This window comes from Dermacentor andersoni, chromosome 8, assembly GCF_023375885.2.
Source record: "Dermacentor andersoni chromosome 8, qqDerAnde1_hic_scaffold, whole genome shotgun sequence".
Lineage (NCBI taxonomy): Eukaryota > Metazoa > Arthropoda > Arachnida > Ixodida > Ixodidae > Dermacentor > Dermacentor andersoni.
The window spans coordinates 143,236,504-143,260,536 of NC_092821.1; the positions used below are offsets into that span (position 1 = coordinate 143,236,504).

General features: G+C 45.2%; 1 pseudogene; it reads right to left on the reverse strand.

Annotated features, from left to right (window-relative positions):
• Positions 1 to 2,446: 2,446 nt before the first annotated feature.
• Positions 2,447 to 22,580, reverse strand: LOC140213028 (uncharacterized; annotated as a pseudogene).
• Positions 22,581 to 24,033: the final 1,453 nt, after the last annotated feature.

Genomic DNA, 24,033 nt, shown 5'->3' on the forward strand with positions numbered 1-24,033 from the left:
CAATACTAACACAACTGTAATCTTCTCATTTTCAGGCTGTAGATTGTATTACCACAGCAAGCGGGGCGAGTGGGTGACTGAACATATTCCTAGGGGTGGGCAGCACAACCCGGGCGACGCAAAAAAGGATGTGCGCGATATGAGTGGAGACTAACAACTAGCTTATATAAAGAAAAAATAAATTATGGGGATTTACGTGCCAAAACCACTTTCTGATTATGAGGCACGCCGCAGTGGAGTACTCCGGAAATTTTGACCAACGGAGGTTCATTAACGTGCACCTAAATCTAAGTACACGGGCGTTTTCACATTTCGCCCGCATCTAAATACGGCCGCCGTGGCCAGGATTCGATCCCGCAACCTCGTGCTCAGCAGCCCAACACCATAGCCACTGCGCAACCACGGCGGGTAGTTCATTTTTTCACACAAGTGAATAAATATACAGAGAATACGATCATGTGAAGTGCCGTGTAGATGTGGTGAAAGAGTGTCAGCCTATCTTGCCGTTCAAGAACTCTGCTTCCTTATCATGCTGAAAGATAGAAGTCTGGCTAATGTATGCGTTTGAGTTGACATGCATGAAGTAGCTTCCATAATTTCGTGGTTGATTTATTTCTGTTTTTATATAATATTTCAGTTTTTTTCGAGCAAGATTTGCCTCACCGATTTCAACAATACGCGCCCAGATTCGAGCCTGCTGCATTCCTAGCCGCACCTTGGTGCTCCCTAAGGTGGATGTTACGGCAATGTCCCGTCTGCGCAAAGTACGTTTTGCCACATGAAAGTGGAATAACGTAGACCACTACCACAGAGCATGCCACAAGCTGCCCCATGTGTTTGACGCGGCACGCGGTCTGGGACGACTGCTTAGGTCTATTGACGCGATTGGAAATCTAGTTTAACGAATTTTTATTCGAAAAGACGAGTTGAAAACCATATTTCATGGCTGTCATTTTTTAACGCATGCCCCATATGATGTACATAAGGGATGACTGCAAACATTTTTGCCGTTTCGATCTGTTTCTGGGGTGCTTCCACTTTTTCTATGTTCTTCACTAGCCCTTCACATATTGATACGTCAATAGATATTGAAAAACTGACCTTTTCTAGACAATTAAGCTGTTTAGAAAAGCTCAGATTAGCGATTTGATGGCATTCCTTAGCATCCCCTCTTTTCACTAGTTTTCAGTGCGCCTGCGCGTTGTATAGTATAGGTTTTCTTGTCCTGAGCTACTACTGCCAACAAACACGTTGTGCGATTAATATTACCTGTAAATCGAAAAATTAAATTTCATTACTAATAGGCAGTTCATGAGTACGTCTGAGACTCATTCCTTCCTTATCAAAGGCTGCGAGAATAACGCCAATATCTTTCGAACTTGTTTTGGAGTGGATAGCTGCTATGTAGTCGTCAACATTCCAGCACTTAATCATTGTTCATGCCAAGGTGCTCTCAAGTTCCCGGTCAACACTGCCGAGAAACACCTTGCCAAGAATTGGTGCGACATGAGAGCCAATGCAGACCTCCTGCTTCTGAATCCTAACTTTGTTATCCCACTTAATGAACGTGGAATTTAAATAAAGAACCAAGAGTTCGAGAAATGACTGAACCGGGACGTCACCCTCATTCCTGAGCTTAAACGCGTTGTTATGCATAATGCATCTTTGATTGTCGTCATCAGCTGATTTCCAGAAAGGCAGTAATATAACTCTGTGACGTCAGTGCTGAAGGCTCTGCATGCCGGATACACCCCTTCTAGAAAAAAAAAAAACTTCTGAGTTTTTTACTTTGAATGGGTCTTCTACCTGGAGCACTGTTAAGTTTTTCTGAATATAGCCAGAAACTACGTGTTGCCAAGTGTTTGTCTCAGACACAGTTGTGTGTAAAGGTTGCTCAGGTTTATGCTTTTTTATCTTAAAAAAAGCATCAAGGTTCAACCCCTGACGTTTCTATACTGTGCTACATAGACGCTCCAGGTTCATAAAACCGCAAACAGACATGAGGCAGTCCCGCAGTATCTTGGCCTGGCTCATTCCATCCGGCCGCAAGATCTTGCAAATCTTTCTGGTTTGACCAACCGTGGGGCAGAAAATTCCGCGCAGAGGCACAGCTTTTTCTGGACACGTGTCATGGCCAAGATGCCAAGACGTGTCAGACGTCCAAGATGCCAAGAGGTGCAAGGGATAAGTCTTGGCCGCTTCACAACGGCACGTGTCCAGAAGAAGTTATGGCTCTGTGCGGAATTTCCTGCCGCACAGTTGGCCACACGAGAAGGGTCGGCAAGATCTTGCAGTGCGAATGAATGAGCCAGGCCAGGATGCTGCGAGACTGCGTCAAGTCCGTTTGCGGTTTCATGAAAGGAAGACAACGAGAGTGCCCTCGATACCACGTGTTGTCTAGGGCAACCCAGTATTAGCCGGAATTCCTCCGTAGCAACGTCCGGTGCAACCTATCACCAAGGAAAAGAAACCGAAGGCCATGACCAAAGTGCTGAACCTGACCGATATTGTACTTTCAAAAAAGTACATGAACATTCTTAAATTAGGCCACTACTTATGCCTAGAACCTTGCCTACACCCACTCAATAAGATCGCCGCCGTTAGATCAGTGTCCAGGCATATAGAAATAGATGTCAAATTCAAGTGCCTTTCTCAGTGCTGTTACTTGTTCGCCAAATCTCAAGGAAACCGGAATGGTAGAGTGAAAAAGATCCAACCCCTTGTGATATTTTTAAGAGACAACGAAGTGAAATCATTGACCAGTGATAAAGAATGGTACTTCGTCCTCCTAACAGAAGGACAGTTTTCCGAGAAAGCCTCAACCGCACACACTGAACCTGTCACATTTTAATTACTATTACACACAATATGCCCATCACGGCAACAGACATAAGCACCGATCCTGTGATACAAAAGAAAAATGGCTCGGCAGCAAAGCAGCTGTGTATGCAGACTCCGCAATACTAGAGTATGTTCTTATACAACGAGTACTAGAGTCATTGAGTACGGTATAGCCAAAACACACTGAAAAATTGTAATTTCAGGTGGTTGCATTTGTGTAGAAACTTATAACATCAAAAATTATTCATGGTTTTCAATTCTCCTAGTTTATTGTGCAGAGTAATGTTCCAGAAAGAAGATGAGAAGTTTCATCAGAACATACTGGTTTACTCTAAAGTTATGACTTCCTGCGGAAGAACAGCCCTCATATAAAACCCACATCCAGGGGCAATTGATTAATAAATGAAAAATGAACTGAAAATGATGTTTTGAAAAAAAAAAATTAGTATTCCAAATATGTTATATACATCATTGCAAGATCGTGGGAGGCTAAAAGTCACCAGTCCCATAGCTGGGTCTTTCCTTAACTGCCATGAGTTCACCGTGTGATTGTTTCGCAGCTCGTGGTTTTTTTTGGGGGGGGCTTGTTTTTTGTACGCCGTTAAGTGGCGCTTGGCGTTCTTCAAGCGTCTTGGGTCCCCTCTTTGACAAGCTACTGTGGTGTAGTAGCCAGGATCGACACCAGCCTGCCTTATTATGTACAGCGTGCCACTATTTCCATTGTTGAAGTGACAAATACAATCGCATAGTTCGATCCAAAGACGTCGCAGGCCGACACAGACATATTTAGGGACACGCTGCCAGAGCATCCCATCGAAGCATTTGTTCACATTCCACGTTTTTTCGTGGAGACATTTCGTCGAAAGTTCATCAGAACAGAGGTATGCATACAGAGGTTTCACTTCGTTCAGGATGTCACTGGAAAAACCTGCCCTTTGCTTATAGCGTTCTGTGCCCAGAGCTCTCACTACGTTGTAAGCACACCAACTTTTCTCACCCATAGTACAGAGGCCATGTCTAGGAGTTCCATCGGTCAAACTGCAGTAAAAGAGACTTGCAAATGTGGCCTCCTTCATAGCTTGTAGGTTCCCCAGATTCCTTTTGATTGCGACAACGCAATAATCTTGCAATCTGTCGGTCATAACATCCGTCAAATTCCCTTTACCTCCAAGTCCACGTACTGTCTTTTTCAGTTTCCTCAGTCGGCATCCGACACGCTTTTGCACGTGCCCAATGCATTAAAGTTTGCGCACAGTGTCAATTCCGCATATATGTTTGACAGCCGCATGGCTTTTCGAGTCGTCGTCTCCATAAATATCAATGCTCTCACGCGTCGTTTCGGACCGCTTAAACAGACGCTACCCTTCTACCACCTTCATGCTACCAGCACTGCCTGTATGGTTGGCGTGGTAGTCAGTGTGGTTCGCCTTCCATTCTTCGAACTCAATGCTTGTGGAACACTTCCTCATATTTTCACATGCCTTGCACTTTTTGGACATTACTTCCTCGTGAATCACCTTTCCTGTGTCCACTGATATCAGAGAGACGCAACCATTCAACGAGTGCCCACGCTTTTGCCAAGTGCCGTCGCCCGATACGCCACACTCGTTACTGCCGACAACCTGGCGCACTTCTGCAGCAGCATCCATCACTGACTTTGACGCGACAATTTTCGCGGCATCACAGAGCTTGGAAGAATCCTTGTCATACACTCTAAAAATTTTAACACCCTTAAGGGTGTAAATGACTTGTCCCATGGGTGACACCCTTTCTGGGTGTATTGCTACACCCCAAGCAAAGGGGTGTAAATTAACACCCCACAAAGGGAAGGGTGTTAATATGACGTCACCTTGCCTATGGGTGTAAAACAAACAACACCCTTTCTATATGGGCGTAACACAGACACCACCCTTTCAAATGGGTGTAGCATGGACAACACCCTTCCAAAAGGGTGTTGTCCCTGCAAGTATTTTAGCGTTCACTACAGCCATGTAGTTAATGGACAGACTAGCTGTTGTGAATGCTGCCGTCTTAGCAATGGTACCACCTTGTTCAGTATGAGCCAGAATCTGTGAGACGTCGTCATATTGCACTTCTCGTCCGTCATGTGGTAGCATATATAACGTGCGACCCTTTCAGGCAAAAAATGTAAGTTTCACGATCGCAGCAATGCACACACCCTATGCTTTTCGTAATCTTCCTCTGCAGTGATAGTACACTGCCGGCAGGATGCAGAACGCAATAACAACGCGCGCAGCACTAAGGACACAGGATATCCCGCACCTTGATGCACCAGTACTTATCATTCCATGGAAACAGCACACAGCCAAAAGCATGATGTTACATGCATTTCAGAAATAATTAAAAACCTCCACTTTTCTTGGTCAAAAATTTTCGCAGCAACACCAGCTCGACCAGGCGGGAAAGACACCACAGCTCATTGTTGTAGCTCATATTTAATGCAATAGAGCGCAAGCAATACATGGATGGCGACGGTAACAAGCGCAGTACTACAGAAGCATACGTTTGCCTGTCAATCAGTTTTTTGCCGTTTTAAGCCCATATTTTATACCTCTATTCATCAAAGTTGGCATTTGTCTCCACGGGATGCTTCTACTAGTACCTTCACATATATGACTTAAAGGTAGCACTGAAAGCCAAACAAAGTGGAACAAAGCGCTTCAACTTAGAATAATGTTTCAGCATTTACAAACAAAACTGCATGTTTAGTTGTGCATACTGTTCAATATATAAGCATGCACTATTTCCTGAAATGTATGTATGCTTCATTTACTGCCAGTGACCTGCTTATACCCAGTAATTTAGTTTATTTTTCACCATGTGCTTGCACTGAATATCCCACAGGCATTGTAAGTTAAGCTACCAGAACAACAATCAGCTAGTCTAAGGTTACTTAATTGAACAAAATCATTGTAAAATTTGTGACGAAATGTCAGAAGAGAAATATTTATTATTTCATTAAAGAGAAATGGTTACATAATAATGTTTGCACATTTTAAAGTAAACAGGAACATAAGGAGTAAAACCATACCAATACACAGACATAAGCAACGAATAATGGCACAGGCTTGTTCAATTAAATTTTAAGCAGAAAAGTTTTTTTTAAATAACCTCACAACGAACTATCACATTTTCATTCGAAAAGCACTGCATCTTATTACAAAGTACAAAAATAACCCGCCACATAAGAAAGAACAAGTCTGAGTGTGTCTATGTGAACACAAGGATAGGAAGTTGGGCGAGTTGGTACGGTAACATCATCTTGGATTGTAGCGCGAAGTGACACGGACACAGATTAGAAGCAGACAGCATGAGCGCTAACTCTCAACTAAATTTTTATTGAAACGAAGAACACATAAATATGGGTGATTGCAAAAGAACCGCAGCATAAGAACATGACAAGGTATGAAGACATCCGTTAAACATATCAGGAAGTAGGGAAGCCAAAAAAAGTAAAAACAAAAAGACACTACTTTAGATTAGCACACGTGTTGTGAAAATACTGAAATTCGCATTCTAACAGAGACGAAGATGCCTGGCTAACGCAAGTCTCTCCTAATCATTTAATGTGGAATGCCTCGATTATTTCCTGTGTGGTTTGGCATTTGTATCTTGAAAGAATTTTCGTGTCTTAAAACAAAGGTTTACAACGGCAATTGAAACGATGTGACGCTAGAACGCTAGATGTGAAGCATTAGGATTGTTAAGTAAATGTTTGTGTTCTTTGGGTCGAATATTAATGCACCTGCCGCTCCGTCCAATGTAAGTCTTCCCGCACTTGAGAGGAATCTGATAAACTATACCAGTGTTACAAGGCACAAAAAAGGACACATGTCTAATGCCGCAATCATTTCTTTTTTACCACCCTGTTCAAGTTTCGTATTTATCATAGGGCACATGATAGACAACTTGCGGGGCCCAGAAAACTTTATCCACGTCATATCTATTGGCCACGTTCCCTAAACCATGGGATAATCTATGTACATAGGGCACCACAGCAAACTTTTTTTTCTTTTTTTCTTGTTTCTTAGCGGGGCTTTTTATCCATTTTAAAAGCTTTTCGCAGGTTAGTGATAATAAATGCACAGGATAACTAGCCTTCTCGAGCCTATTTGTTGCGAAAAACTTTGTTTTATGTTGTGTGGACATGACTAGCTTACTCAGCACTTAAGTTTGCCATTACTAAGTCATGTCCACGCAAAGTTTTTCACAACAAATAGATAGGCTCGAGAAGCCTAGTTATCCTGTGCATTTATGATCACTAACCTGCGAAAAGCTTTTAACATGGGTAAAAGGCCCTGCTAAGAAACAAGAAAAACTCAAAAATAAGGTTTGCTGTGACGCCCTATGTACATAGATTATACCATGGTTTAGGTAATGTGGCCAATAGCTATGACGTGGATAAAGTTTTTTCGGCCCCGCAAGTTGTCTATCATGTGCCCTATGATAAATAGGAAACTTGAACAGGGTGGCAAAAAAAGAAAAGATGATCGCGGTGTTAGACATGTGCCCCTTTTTGTGCCTTGTAACGCTGGTATAGTTTATCATATTCCTCTCAAATGCGGGAAGACTTACATTGGACAGAGCGGCAGGTGCATTAATATTAGACTAAAAGAACACAAACATTCACTTTACAACCCTAATACTTCACATATAGCGTCACATTGTTCCAATTGCGGTTGTAAACCTTTGTTGGAAGACACAAAATTCTTTCGAGACAAATGACAAACCACACGGGAAATAATCGAGGCATTCCACATTAAAAGATTAGGAGACTTGCATTAGCCAGGCACTTTTGTCTCCGTTAGAATGCGAATTTCAGCATCTTCACAACACGTCTTAATCTGAAGTACTGTCTTTTTGTTGTGTCCTTTTTTGACTTCCCTACTTCCTGATATGTTTAACTGATGTCTTCATACCTTGTCATGTTCTTATGCTGTGGTTTTTTGCAATCACCTATATATATATATGTTCCTCGTTTCAATAAAAATTTAGTTGAGAGTTAGCGCTCATCCTGTCTGCTTGTAGTCTGTGTCCGTGTCACTTCACGCAACAATCCATATGTGAACAAAACATGGCTAGTAATAACTAGTGAGCACTGCAAGAGTTGAACATGAAAACTAGTAATAGTAAAGATATATACTTCGCTCAGCTGAACTGCAAAATATTGCAAATATCACAGAGACAGCATAAAAACTGAGCAGGACAGAGCACTGACTGTTATAGTTGCAATATGCACACCAAATCTAGACATAAAAAGTCAAAACTATACTGCCGGAAATGGTGATCTCTCCAAGAGACCACTGAGGAACAAAAGGTATACTTTTTATAATTCCATCTCATAGATTACTGATCTAATTAAATTTGATACATGACCCCTTGTGTGTCACAAATGCCCTGTTCTCATTACCTATGCATGATTACCAGCCTTGGTGAAAGAATGACTTGCACTAATGTTTTGAACACCGGTAAAAATGCTGCTTGTTCTAAACTTTCTGTTGTGAAAGCACACTTGTGGGCAGTTGTGGACGCAGTTGCCTATAGGGCTCAAACACCATGTTTTGGCTGCACAGGTACTGTCTACCGAACACCTGGTTCAAGATAGCTTGCATCTCAGAGTGTGCAGCCACACTGGTGGCACAGCATTGTTTTTTTCACCTTGCCAGTTGATAAAGCCTAAAAGTTGATAAACTTGATAAAAGTTGATAAAAAAAGCCATCAGCCATCAGCTGTGTGGCAAATCTGGGTGCAAGGTATTCTCTTATCAAATATACCTGTAGGCATTGCGACCAATGTGCTCCCAAGATGTATGATGCATTAGTCATTGCAGAGCTGTAAGGACATGACAATCCTGGGATGATTATGTTCTTGAGGCTTTCTTCCCCACTTTCCATCTTTTGAAACGTGCATATTGTCATGAAAACAAAAATGCTACAACTGGCGTGTGATAAGTTTTGCGTCTTATTTCCTAGCAGCTCATTGAAACGAGCCACGATGACAAATTCACATGCTGTTACCTCATCAGACATTCAAATTTCTTAAACACTAACAAAACCAGATAGGCATTAGAGTGAGCATCACCTAAATATATTACACTGATTTAAAGTTATTGCACCGCATTGTGCCAGGTAAAAATGTTAGAAAAATAAGAAATGGTAAGATTCTACAGGCAACCGTGAAAACTAAATGAAAAAATCACTAAGCTTTCTTAAACGGGTTCAGAAGCTTTACAACTGGCAGTCTTGGTGATGGACACGCTGATAGATGATCAGCCATTCCACTGAGACGAGAATGTTGAGGGCTTTGCATGGAAGTCTGCGAGACACTGAAGAGTAGTTCTTGGTCAACATGAAGGAGGTTGCTTGCATACACGTCTGGGCCACCATACTGAATGCATGGTGTTACCGGAACTTTTTCTCCCTGCATTGTGGTAAAAAAAGCATGGTTAAGTTTAGACGATATTCAATATGTAAAAAAAAAGAGGTGAGGCGCGCAGACAGGACACAAGAGCAGAGAAGTGAACACGAACGCAAAAGAACATGGAACATTTCATGAAACTGTTTTAACACATAAATTTTTGTACTATGTGTCATTAATTATGAGGGCTCATAACCGCAACATATTTCATATATAAGCAGGTAGAATTATCAGCTTGGTCAGTTTGTACAAGCTCGTTTGAGGCAAGAAATCGAGTTTCACAAAGACAGCCTCAACATTCTTGATTAAAAAAGGAACACCTCAGATGACATGCCGTCCTGTGAAAGGGAATTGCACAGTTCAAGAAAAACAAATTAAAGCTGGCACACTGATCCCGAAAAAAAGAATAAGCACCTGCTACTGCAAGAAGCTAATTAATTGATAGGTTTTAGTAGCACAAGGGCATCTTTGGCCAAAGAGCGTTAAGTCTATACTGCAAAAAATAAACTTAGCGCATCTTAACAAAGCAAATATATGAAGATGACTGATGCCTCTCTGTACTACAGTTGCTTTGCTCTAGCATGAAGTCATTTTGATGCATGCACACGTACATACACACGCTACACCCAAGTGTAACAGCTGCAGAATTAAAATTTGGCAGCAACGAAGCCGCAAATTTTAACCCTTGATCCCGAGCTGTACTAGTGGCTGGAGGTAGTACCAATATCGCCAATGACGAGACGCATTTTCTCTGCCCAATGTTATGCAGCTCTGACTGTCAAAGATGAGTTACAGTCGGCATTGAGGGAAAGGTGCCCTCAAGAGCAGCTTTTATTTTTGTGTTATTTCTAACTAGAGACCAATGAAGTAATATATTTTAGAATGAGAATGACACCGAAAAAATGAGTACATAAAAAATGTGGAAAATTTGGTACATTTTTCCGGAATTAACTTGGGGGTTTACGGGTAAAGCGGCAATCCAGAAACTAGAACAAGTTTTGACATGTTTGCTACCAGTGAATGCTAGAAAATATGTTGGCATTCTGTAGTTTTGTCTAACAATGCAAAAGGGATTCTTAATAACTGAAGAAATAAATGGAAAGGTATCATGAAGTATATTTTGTGAATGTAATGCAGAATCACTCAACTTCGTTTACTATATAATCTCCACTCGATTAACCTGCACTTTCTCAACTAGTTCAGGAGGTGTTAGAAGTGCTTCTTAAAATCCTCCTATTTATTAGACTAATCATATCTCTGTACACAAAGGCTACTAATTAGGTCCCATGCTATACCATCATCTTAACAAAAACTTCACTTAGTAATACACATGCTGTGATAAGATTTGAGACCACATTGAGATGCTGTACAAGGTGAATTCATTACTTTTAAAATGAAGCTCCTGTTGTTGCAAACGGGAAGAAAGGATACTGAGGGTCAAATTTTTTTTTAAATCACAGCTGCAAGATGCCAGGGAAGGCCCGTGGAAACTTATTTGTAATTTTCTATTTAAATGTAGAAATGATAAAGGGAAATTAAAATTGTCAAAAAAAAAAAAAACAACCAGCCACGGGAGGAGAACGAACCTACAGCCTTTGCATTAGGCATGCGATGCACTAACCACTGTGCTATCAAGGCAGGATTCAACCATCCACAATGGCCCCTCAGATTGTCGACGCTCGAACGCGGCCGTAGTACCACAGTGGTTAGTATATCACATGCATAATGTGAACGTTATGGGTCCGTTCCCTACCCACAGGTGGATGTCTTTTCATCCACTTTCATTTCCCTTGAATTTATCATTTCTATACTTCATATAAAAAACTTAAAACATGTTCCTGTATGCTTTCCTTGGCCTCATCGTCTGCTAGCTTCTTCCAGTTGTTACTTCCAACACTTATACATATTCTCATCTGGTAAGTAAACAGCTTTTGGATGATGCTGGAATGCAATATAAAACATTATTGCAGGGCCGTGTTATGTAGAATGCCTTAGATTGCCCAAGCAAGGTGTATTAATGTCAATCTGAAAAAAAATCCCACTTTAGACAGAAATGCTGTATACTGCTGTGTGCAACAGGGCTTAAAGAAAGCAACTTGTTCAGAGATAAATATGAAAAGGAAAAAGGAAATATGAAAACTAGATAAAAATTTGTGCAGTTGCATGTTAAAAATTTAGCACAGCAACAGATGAAGACATAATGAAGGAAGCGCGAGGATGGTTTATTTTGGACACACTAGGCAATATACTTGAAAGATGCATATGAGCTTACATGTGGAGAAATATTGTTTATGTAGCAGCTAAACTACGAACAGGCCTAGAACACACTGCTACAAGGTGTCTAGCATGTAAATCTTAACAAGCCCTTAAGTCAAAGAAACATGGCTCTTTCTCATGATTCGCTAGACATGGCTGGCTCACACAACTTAGCCGCTTCTATATATGCCTTGTAAGTATCAGGTGGTCTGTGTGACTTGTGCAAGCTTTGAATATGTACAAGTGCCACGTAGCTGGACAGAAGAACCAAGGTAATGTCATTTGCATTCGTTTTGAGCAAGTGAAACCAATTTTCGCGTTTTTCCTAATTAGGTAATTAGTAATTAACGATTATTTAACTGCTCAAATATATTCAAAGCAAAAGTGTCAGTGCGAAAATTGTAGAGCATCCTGCAAAATTCCCAATCCAGATTTCTACTGCTCAATAGGTGCGATACAAATTTTTTTTCAAGCTTGAAATAAGCCTGTGAATGCATGCAAGAAGTGCCGTGCAACTAGCCACTCGTGCACCTGAACACCATCTGGCTCCTCCTTTCATGCTTGAAAAAAACTTTTTGAAAAGAATATTTTAGAAATTGAATAATTATTATTGACTATGTTTTAGGCAAAACGCATGAAATAGTGTGACTGCCACCTCCATTTTTGGCGACAAGAATTGACTCCATTTTCATGTCCAAATTCAGCTATACATGATGCGTGTTTTGAGCTGGTTCTGTAATTTAGGCTGGTTTTGACTACTTGAAGCTTCGCACTATAATAATGGAGTCTACAGTCTAAAAAGAAATTGGTACATAAGCGGTCGCTGTCAGTACTCCATACTCCTTTAACTTAGTGTAAAGTGCTTGTGAGCCAAGAAGTTGGTAGTTCTAAGTAGTATTTCCCATCCTGACCTGGTGTTATAGTCCAGTTCCTATGATGCCATGCTGCTCAGTTATGCTGGTCACAGCTTCAATCTAGGCCATGGCAGCTACCCTCCAATGGGGGTAAAATGCAATAACGCTTATGGGCACTTAGATTCAGGTGTACATTAAAGAAGGCCAGGTTTCCAAAACTTCAGGCTGTGACTTTGGAATGTAAAAGCCCTTAATTTAACTTTAAAATCTAAAGGTGCTTTATTGGGAGCAGGACATCATCTTGAGCTTTTACTGCACCGCCATGACACCAAGAAACTCCGAGTAAATAAAAACAATTTCTTAGACAATGTCTATATCTTGCAAACAATTACAAACACTTCTCTGCATGCACCTCTGTTGTTATATTTAGTTCCGTATGCCAAGGCGGGTTAGGATGTTAGAACATTTTTCAAACCTGTTTTCTTTTTTACGGCTTTAAAGTTGTTGGTTATTTTGCATCTCGGTGTGTGTCGAACGCACATTTCAGTGCATCAATTTCTTCAGAAAGTGCACTCCTCTTTATTTATTTGTGCATGCAAAAATGGTTCAGAAGAACTGCTTTCAGAAGATCTGTATAACAAGCAAAAAACAATTCTGTGTAGGTTGCACAAAGAGAAAGGATTGGTTTGTAAATACGTTATTTAGTTCTTAAATAAAAAGGCAGCTGTCAGCATTCTGTTCCAAAGTAAAAAATTGCCCCTACCTGGCTCTGCTTCATTTTCCGATGTTGATGGTCCATTCGGGGGCACTCAACTGATACGCTGCACTTTGGCCATGTCGGGTGTGCTATCACCAGGCCCAAGGTCGATCGACATCCTCACCAAAAGTCGAGTCCAAACTCTATAAAAGAAACATCTCATCATTTTGCTATCAGTTTTGTCATTTTGCGTGTTTCACACACGGCCGTCAGTGAAATATTTCGTCACTTGGATACTGAAAAAAAAAATTCAAGCTTTTTCTGGCAGTAAATGGAGAACATTAAAGAGCAAATACAGTTGTCAGATTGGATTGATCAAGTACAGCAGAAATGGAAATAAATCAGTGATACTGTGTCTGTTGGCTTTGAATGCAAGATACGTAAAAACAGGAACTTGCAGCCACGCCACTTTGAATTTCCCGCGTTTGCTACACCTCACGACAAGTTTGGCATCGTCCGGTACTCGGGATAGTAATCGCTTAAACTTAAGATGAACGAGCGTCGGCATAAATTAACAGGATATTTAACCGGGCAATATTTGCGCATAAAACAACTCACGTAGCGAAGCTACTGTCAAATACCCGATGACGCATCTGCGGGCGGTGCTGTTTGGGCGAAAAATTCAAAAAGGAATGCGAGTTTCACTTGTTTCACGCCTACTAAGCTAAGATAGAATTTGAGTTTCCTACTAAACTATACTGGATATTTACGCTCCGAATAAAACGCTGGAAATTTTGTTACGTCACATGGCATACGTATGAAAGTGAGGAAATTGCTTTTATTGTATTCTGCCCAGGCGGCATGTAGTAGCTACCACTCTCATGCAACAAAAGCATGAAAGTGGTACTCGCGGCACGGAAAACAAGCACATACAGCGCCAACGTTACGCCTCTTGAAGTTAGAACTAAGCACGATCAGGCCAGTTTTCTAGCCTTCATAACGCCATGAACACGACCAAACATCGAGCGAAACTGTCTGCTCTCGATAATTATTACCGCTTCCATTTACATACCTATCGCTGCCACAAGCAAAAGTCAATGGGCTAGCTGCCCACAAGCCGCAGATTAGACTGACAGCAACATATTACGGTAACGTAAAACAATTTCCACGCTGACTTAGCAGCCGCGGTGTGTGCTAAGTGCCACAGTTCTCGTTTGCCGCTCTAAATTCACACCATGATGAGGGGCACTGCATCTTTCACATGAAATATTGCACGCATTGCTCCGGAGCTCAACAGGAGGGCGAAACGCATTTGCACGTACCTGAAATCCGCATGCCGCAAGCCCGTAGACGCTTCCGAGAACGGGGCACACAGCCATACACCCGTACGGCGGCTTGACTTAGACGTGAGGCACTTCTATCAAATATTTCACATCCGACATGTCGCACACCGATTGCGCGAACACGAGAAAATGGCGCAGGTCGCAATGCGACGCCGTGCACCCGTGCATCTACCGATGAGCTGCGTGCACGGACTTGCAGAAAACAAAACTATGACAAAACGGCAGGGGCGAAGGGATGGCGGCTCTCGTTGTGGAGACGAAGCGGACAATGAAGCGCGAATGAATGTTGCCAACTGTTGGTTCCGCGTTATGCCAGCGGTGGTGGCTTTAGTGGCGTGTGTTGCGGCTGTCTAATTTTTTATTTCTTTTCCCCAAACAGTATAGCTAAGGTCAGTTCTTTGTTTGCATTTTTTACTGTGTCGTTTGGTATTGACACGTGTACTTATATTTATCGGGCGACCACGTTTCGCCGATTAAGAAATCTTATCGCCCAGCGCGGGACGCGCCTGCATGTATCCGAAGTTTCTGGAAAGTTATCGATGCTTCTATCCGCTGTATGTTGTCGCCGAACCTTGTGTTATCTGATTTCATCGCGTGACGCGAATGGTGTAGAACTTTGTGGAAGGCACGCGGGTCCCAACGATTAGTCTGGAACATTCGATGACTTCTGTATAAAAGCTGACGCGCTGGACCCGCAGATCAGATTTTCGACGATCGCCGACTGTGTTCGCCGCTCTCGTTGTGCTTTAAGTGTAGCCTGTTTTGTGGGCACAGGTTCGCCCAATAAAAGCTAGTTTTGCCTTCCACAGTATTGCTACTGTGTTCTTTGCCGTCACGACCACGTGACATCTGGTGGAGGTGCTTTTGGTCCATGTACCGGACGCCCCCGACAAGCCGTGATCCAAGCCCGGACCATAAAGAGAGCACCAACGTAGTCACGGACCATCGAGTAAGCCGTCGTCTACAACAGCTGCCCCCGGAACACGGACTTCTACCTGAGAAGACCAAGAAGATCGTGGCCAAGACAACCCCAATGGCTGCCCCAGCGACCCCCGTTGTCCTGCAACAACCTCGGGACCCACCGACCTTCCATGGAGCAGCAGCTGAAGACCCGGAATCCTGGCTGGAGACGTACGAGCGAATCGCGACTTTCAACAACTGGGACTACGACAAGTTGCGGCATGTATACTTCGCCCTAGAAGACGCCGCCAGAACGTGGTTCGAGAACAGGGAGTCGACATTGACAACATGGGACCTGTTCCGTACCGGCTTCCTGCGCACCTTTACAAGCGTCGTGCGCAAGGAAAGGGCCGAAGCTATGCTGGACGCCCGAGTGCAGCTACCTAACGAGAACGTCGCCATATTCACGGAAGAAATGAACCGCCTGTTCCGCCACGCCGACCCGCATATGCCCGAAGAGAAGAAAGTCCGCCTTCTCATGCGTGGCGTGAAGGAAGAACTTTTCGGCGCAATGATACGAAGTCCACCGAAGACCGTAGAAGAGTTTCTTCACGAGGCCACCAGCATCGAGAAGACACTCGAAATGCGGAACCGGCAATTCAACCGCCGCACGAACTCTACCAACTACACAGGAATTCAGTCACTGGCCACCGACGACCTGCGCGAGACTATCCGAGCGGTCGTTGCGGGAGGAACTACAAAAGCTGTTCCCGTCACCGCAGCCTCAAGTGGCTTCGATTGCCGACGCCGTACGTGAGGAGCTCCAACAACAACTCGGAGTAGCCCCTGAATCGCCGCAGCCTCAGCCGCAAGCGATGACATACGCCGCTGTAGCCCGCCGTCACGTTCCCCCTCCGCGCCCACGGCAGGGCCCAGGGACGCCACAGTTCCGTCGTCCACCACCAACCCCGCCGCCAGCACGCCAATCCGTCACCCCACGCGGCATTCCAAGGAAGACTGACGTTTGGCGCGCCCCTGACCATCGCCCGCTTTGCTATCACTGCGGAGAAGCCGGGCACATCTACCGCCGATGCCCATACCGGGAGATGGGACTCCGAGGGTTCGCCGTGAACGCGCCGCGACCACAGATCGGCGAACGACCTCGCGATATCGCCGACTACCTCGCCGCCACTCAGTGGAGCCCTCGACGACCGTCCCGTTCGCCGTCACCAGGCCGTTACCTGTCGCCGCAGCGCCGACCATACACTGGCCCAGCCCGGGGCCGGTCTGCGAGCCCATATCCGGAAAACTAAAAGCAGCAACTGATGGAGGTGCGGTTGCTGTTCGTCGAACTGACGAAGATCCTCCGCCGCCGACGAAGACGACAAAGAAACCATCTCGACGACCTAATGACGACACGCCGCCGTCCCAACGAAGTCAGGAAGCCAAGACTACACCGACGAAAGATGGCTTGACGACGCCACGTTCCAGCTTCAGTTCAACACGACGCAGCCGTGATCCGACGCCAAGACCCAACTGCAACGCCAGACGAAGAACCACCGACCTCGACGTACTTCTCGACGGCCACGCAGTCACTGCCTTAGTCGACACAGGGGCCGATTACTCCGTAATGAGTGGGCACATCGCCGCCCAGTTGAGGAAGGTTAAGACTGCATGGGAGGGCCCCCAAATTCGGACCGCTGGAGGACACCTCATCACGCCGACTGGAATATGCACGGCAAGAATAACCATTCATAACCGGACTTACCCTGCCACCTTCGTTATCCTCCAACAGTGTTCACGAGACGTCATTCCCGGTATGGACTTCCTGAACCAACACGGCGCAATCATCGACCTGCAGTCGAAGTCTATAACGCTGTCGGAAGATAAAGCGACACCGCCGGAGAGCCCTCGTAGTCGCCACGCCTTGAGTGTGCTCGAAGATCAAGTGAGCATCCCGCCTCGCTCCAGCATTGTTATTTCGGTTGGCACAGAAACACCCGCTGACGTAGAAGGCGTCATCGAAGGCGACCAACGTCTATTGCTAGACCGTGAAATTTGCGCCGCAAGAGGGATCGCTCGACTGCATGGAGGGAAAACTGAAGTGTTGCTGACAAACTTCAGCCAGGAGTTCAAGCACATCAACAAGGGCACGACGATCGGGTACATTGAGGAAATTCTGGAAACCAGTATTGCGTTTGTCCTCTCGGATTCCGCCGCATCTGCCCCGACGACCATGGTTCCCGAACCAAACTACGACATTAACCCAAGTCTCCCCATGGGCAAGCAGCAACAGCTCAGAAGTCTGCTCCGACGATACAAAGCCTGCTTTTCGACATCATCGAGGATTCGACAAACACCAGTCGCCAAGCATCGCATAATCACCGAGGAGTGCACTCGACCACTCCGCCAGAGCCCTTACCGAGTTTCGCCGCGAGAACGTGAAGCTATAAGAGAACAAGTCGACGAAATGCTGCGCGACGACATCATCCAGCCGTCGAAAAGCCCGTGGGCGTCCCCTGTTGTCCTGGTGAAGAAAAAGGACGGAACGCTACGTTTCTGCATCGATTATCGTCGTCTGAACAAGATCACGAAGAAGGACGTATACCCCCTCCCACGGATAGACGACTCATTGGATCGGCTCTGCAACGCTAAATACTTCTCGTCGATGGACCTCAAGTCTGGCTATTGGCAAATAGAAGTCGACGAAAGAGATCGCGAAAAGACCGCCTTCATCACCCCGGACGGCCTCTACGAGTTCAAGGTTATGCCATTTGGACTGTGCTCGGCTCCCGCAACGTTCCAGCGCGTCTTGGACACGGTTTTAGCAGGATTGAAGTGGCAAACCTGTCTCGTTTACTTGGATGACGTCGTTGTCTTCGCCGGCAATTTCGACGATCACCTTAGGCGGCTTGCAACAGTACTAGAGGCCATCATGTCATCAGCACTTACTCTGAAGCCGGAAAAGTGCCACTTCGCTTACCAGGAGCTTCTATTTTTAGGCCACGTCATCAGCAAATCTGGAGTCCGCCCCGACCCGCAGAAGACAGCTGCCATCGCAAAGTTCCCGCAGCCCATCGACAAGAAGGCAGTGTGTAGATTCCTTGGCATGTGTGCCTACTACAGGCGCTTTGTCAAGGACTTTTCACGCATCGCGGAGCCGCTAACCCATCTAACCAAATGTGATGTCGAGTTCAAGTGGGAAACGCCGCAGGCCGACGCATTTCAAGAACTCAAACGACGCATGCAGTCGCCGCCCGTACTTGCGCACTTCGACGAGCACGCCGATACCGAAATTCACACTGACGCCAGTAGCCTAGGCCTCGGTGCCGTCCTAGTCCAGAGAAAAGATGGACATGAACACGTGATAGCTTACGCTAGCCGGTCGTTGTCAAAAGGAATGCCTCGCCATCGTTTGGGCTACAGCGAAATTTCGCCCTTACCTATATGGCAGGCCATTCAAAGTGGTCAGCGACCATCACGCGTTGTGTTGGCTAGCTAACTTAAAGGACCCTTCAGGACGGCCGCCACGGTGGAGCCTCAGACTACAAGAATATGACATCACTGTAACATACAAGTCCGGACGAAAACACTCAGATGCCGATTGCCTATCACGCGCCCCCATTGACCCGCCGCCGCAAGATGACGAGGATGACGACGCCTTCCTTGGCATAATAAGCGCGGAAGATTTCACCGAACAACAACGAGGGGACCCGGAGCTAAAAGCCCTAGTCGAGTATTTGGAAGGGCACACCGACGTTGTCCCTAGGGCATTTAAGCGTGGATTATCTTCGTTCACGCTTCAAAACAACCTACTCGTGAAGAACTTCTCACCAGTCCGCGCCAACTACCTTCTTGTTGTTCCGTCGGCGCTGCGTCCAGAAGTACTGCACGCCCTACATGACGATCCGACCGCTGGGCACCTCGGTTTCTCCCGAACGCTATCGAGGATACAAGAAAAGTATTACTGGCCGCACCTAACCGCCGATGTCGCCCGTTACGTCAAGACATGCCGAGACTGTCAGCGACGCAAGACACCACCGACAAGGCCAGCGGGATTACTACAGCCGATCAAGCCTCCTCACCGACCTTTTCAGCAGATCGGGATGGACTTGTTGGGACCGTTTCCGACATCAACTTCCGGAAATAAGTGGATCGTCGTAGCGACGGACTATCTCACCCGCTTCGCTGAAACTAAAGCTCTACCGAAAGGCAGCGCAGCCGAAGTGGCGAAATTTTTCGTCGAGAACATCCTGCTGCGACATGGTGCTCCAGAAGTCCTCATCACCGACAGAGGAACGGCTTTTACAGCAGAGCTCACGCAAGCCATTCTGCAATACAGCCAGACAAGTCACAGGAGGACAACTGCCTACCATCCGCAGACGAATGGTCTCACGGAGCGCCTGAACAAGACCCTCGCCGACATGCTAGCAATGTACGTCGACGTCGAGCACAAGACGTGGGATGCGGTCCTGCCGTACGTAACATTCGCTTATAACACGGCGGTACAAGAAACAACACAGATCACGCCATTTAAGCTGGTTTGCGGCAGGAACCCGACGACGACGCTCGACGCTATGCTGCCGCACGTCACTGACGAGGAAAATCTTGACGTCGCTTCCTATCTCCAGCGCGCCGAAGAAGCTCGACAGCTCGCCCGCTTACGGATCAAGAACCAGCAGCGTACCGACAGCCGACAGTACAACCTGCGACGACGCTTCGTCGAGTACCAGCCCGGCGACCGTGTTTGGGTATGGACCCCGATACGCCGACGAGGACTAAGTGAGAAGCTACTGCGACGCTATTTCGGACCCTACAAGGTTATCCGACGTATTGGCGCACTGGACTATGAGGTCGTGCCAGACGGCATTTCGCATTCACAGCGGCGCCGCGCACGATCTGAAGTGGTCCACGTGGTGCGCCTTAAACCCTTTTACGGACGCTGACGAACTTCCTTATTTTGTTGTCCTCTTTGCTACGAGTGCTTTTCCTTATTACTTTCGTTTGTTTGCAGCATCGGGTCGATGCTTTTTAAGAGGGGGGTATTGACACGTGTACTTATATTTATCGGGCGACCACGTTTCGCGCATTAACAAATCTTATCGCACAGCGCGGGACGCGCCTGCATGTATCCGAAGTTTCTGGAAAGTTATCGATGCTTCTATCCGCTGTATGTTGTCGCCGAACCTTGTGTTATCTGATTTCATCGCGTGACGCGAATGGTGTAGAACTTTGTGGAAGGCACGCGGGTCCCAACGATTAGTCTGGAGCATTCGATGACTGCTGTATAAAAGCTGACGCGCTGGACCCGCAGATCAGATTTTCGACGATCGCCGACTGTGTTCGCCGCTCTCGTTGTGCTTTAAGTGTAGCCTGTTTTGTGGGCACAGGTTCGCCCAATAAAAGCTAGTTTTGCCTTTCACAGTATTGCGATCGACCCCCGCGATCGACGCAAATCGAGCTGTCAGAATGTGCATGACACGCATGCATGACATAATATGAATGACAAGCCGCGAAGCTGGCATGGATGTCGTCACATCATCATCAGCTTATTTTAATGTCCATCGCAGGAGGAAAGTTTCTCCAGCGATCACCAATACCCCTGTCTTGTGCTAACTAGTTCCACGTGTCTTCAAGTTTCCTAATTCCATCATGTCCACATTATTCTCTGCCGTCCTCGACTGTGCTTCCCTTCCCTTAGCACCCATTCTGCAACTCCAGTAGACCAGCAGTTCTCTCTCTTACGCATTGCAATGTCTGCCCAGCACGACTTCTTCATCTTTATGTCAACCAGAATATCAGCTATCCCCGCTCGCTCTCTAATTCACATCGCTGTCTTACAGTCTATTATCGTCATGACTAATATTTTTCATTCCATCGCTCGTTGCGCGGTCCTCAACGAATTCCCAAGCTTCTTTGGTAACTTCCAAGTTTCGGCCCCATACGTTAGTAACGGTAGAAAGCAATGATTAGCAGTAAGCTCCCTTGTCATGATTTAGTAATGCCTGCCGTAAGCTCTCCAGCTAATTCTTATTTTTGTTAATTTCCTTGATCAGAGGCCCCTGCGAGTAATTAACCTCAATAACCGTATTTCTGCGCAGGTTCTCTCGCCAGGCTGCGGAACATTACTTTTCTCTTCTGCATACTAACTTTCAATCAGACTCTTACACTTTCTTCGCCAAGGTCCTCAAGCGTTTGTTGCAAATAGTCTGCAGCGTTGCTCAGTATGCCAATGTCATGTACAAACCGTACGTCGGTGAGCTATTTACCGTTAGCCCTCACTCCTAACCGTTCCCAGTCTAACTGGTTGCACACCTTTAAGTACTCAGTGATATCATTGTAAATATTTTGCCATTGATCATATGAAGCCTTTTGCAGATATCTGGCTATGCAAAGTCTGCGCGTTAGTGTCATCCATTCGATATCAACATTCGTGGGAAACTTCATTTTTGACCGCTGTTCGGAGTCTGTACGCTGCTGCCTAGATGCCCCGATTTAATCATTCCAGCTACCTGATTCAAGCGCAGGCAGCGCGCGTTTCATGTATAGCCAATATCAACGCGTTAACTGGCAATGTTCATTTATCATATACTGTAAGCTTGTTCCCTTACTCCCTTATAATTAGGGTGTAAATTAGAAAGACTGGGGTGTTTCACGGGTGTTTTCTTGTTGAACACCCTTTTCCGTTCAAAAAGGGTGTTTCAAGGGTGTTTACAAGGGTGAAAAGATAGATACACCCGCATTACACCCATAAGGGTGTGAAAATTTTTAGAGTGTAGGCGGAATGACAAAGTGGCAGTGGCATATTCATAACCTTCGAAAATGTCAGTGCACCAGTACGTCCTTTCCCCAACTGGCGCATAGCGTAGACAAGCGGAACGTTGTTTTCAGCTGCACTTGCTTCTTTTGATTTGATGAGGAAAACAAATGTTAGTGGGCACATGCACTACATACCACGGCGTACACAAGACATACCCCTTGGCGTGAACGCTCCTCAAGCTTCAGTGAAATGTTTTTGCATTTCGGGCACGCCAGGGATGCCAAAACTGAGGAAAGAATTTCGGCATCTATAATCCTGTGCCCTTGTAACACACCTTCTGGTGGCACTTCACAGTCTTCCTGCAACTGGCCCAGTTTCATTTCATTTGCGGAAACAGCCATATTCACGTCACACTTCGACGAGTAGTTCATCGTGTGCCGATTGCCGCAGAACTGGCGTTTCGCCCTTTGCTTCACTCGGAACTTAGCCATGACTTGCTATATTCTGTAGGAAAACAATCTAGGACAACGAAGTGACGAAACAATAACTTTGAATTCCGGTACAACGCGTCGCTGCGGTGTAAATACGATGTCAGGTCGTGCGCCCCCGCTTGAAAATTTGTTCGATTTGAAAGAAATGATTGCGATCACCATTGCTCAATTCTATCAACCTTTAATATACGTCGCCATAAACTTATCTAAATGTATGCTGCATATTCGAGCACAAACATAAGTTTGGTTTAATGATTGAAATGTAGGTTTCATATTTACAAAATGTCAGTTTGGGTATCAGAGAGGTCTGCCAGTACTTGTATAAACATCATAACTTTTGAACAGAAACAGATAAAAGCATAATTTTTGCAGCAGCACAATTCTGAATGTCTGTAGGTTGTTAAAATTTAAAAAAATTATTTCACTGTTTTTTAACAAAAACATCGTTTTCAAAGTTGGCGACATACCTTAACGCTCACAAATACCTTAGCCTTCCCATAAATAATGATATGTCATGGGATATGCATGTTAATGCTAATCACATGTTAGGATATCTTCATTGTAATTTTTCTACTGTTCCGACGTCTGTAAAACGAACACTCTACAAAATCCTACTTTGTTCAAAACTACAATACGCATCTGCCATAGAAACTCGTGTGTACATGCAGTGGCGTTATGAAAAACAAAAAACAAAACTTGGGTAGCTCAAGAATACCACCACGTGAACATTCAGTGGCGTCCACAAGGAAGGAACGACGCAGCAAGTGAAATGTAGAGGTGAGGGTTCACATGTTAGCATAGAGCACTCTAAGGATCACAGATGCCTGTGGAGTGTTCCTTTTGTTCTTTAAGTTACTGCAACTTCTGAGATCAAGGAGACTGTCAGTACACCTCCACCTGCTTTTATGATGCTCGTATGGCAAGCTCCACTGACCTACGAGTTCTGCGAACTGCATTTTATTGCACTCTTTTCTAAAAACTGTTTTTATAGAACGTTCATGGGTGTATGAAAAAATAAAAGATAAATGACAAATTATGTGACATCAACATCAAAGAAGGGCAAGAAGAATCCAACCAGCGCAAGTGATCTTTTTCTTATATGTGAATAGCTTCTCTGGCCCTTTTACCCGTATTTGCGGTGGTCGGTTGCTTATGGCCGGTGGTCAAACCTTTGCCGCCAAAAGGTGCCGATGCAAAGGCCATATGCTCTCACACGACAGTTGTGATGCTCAACCTAACTAGTACAGCTCTGTGAGGCGTGCACTGCACCATGACCACTCGGAGTGTCCGAACACTTCAATGCTTCGGTGGAGTGCTCATGAATGACTGCACTCATCAACTTCTAATTAAAGCAAATACCTCGCTAGAATCACTCGGCTATTCGCCCCCATTGACAATCACTATTGTTGTGCGCACACTTATTTCTTTCTCTTATGAAATTTTATATTTTGAG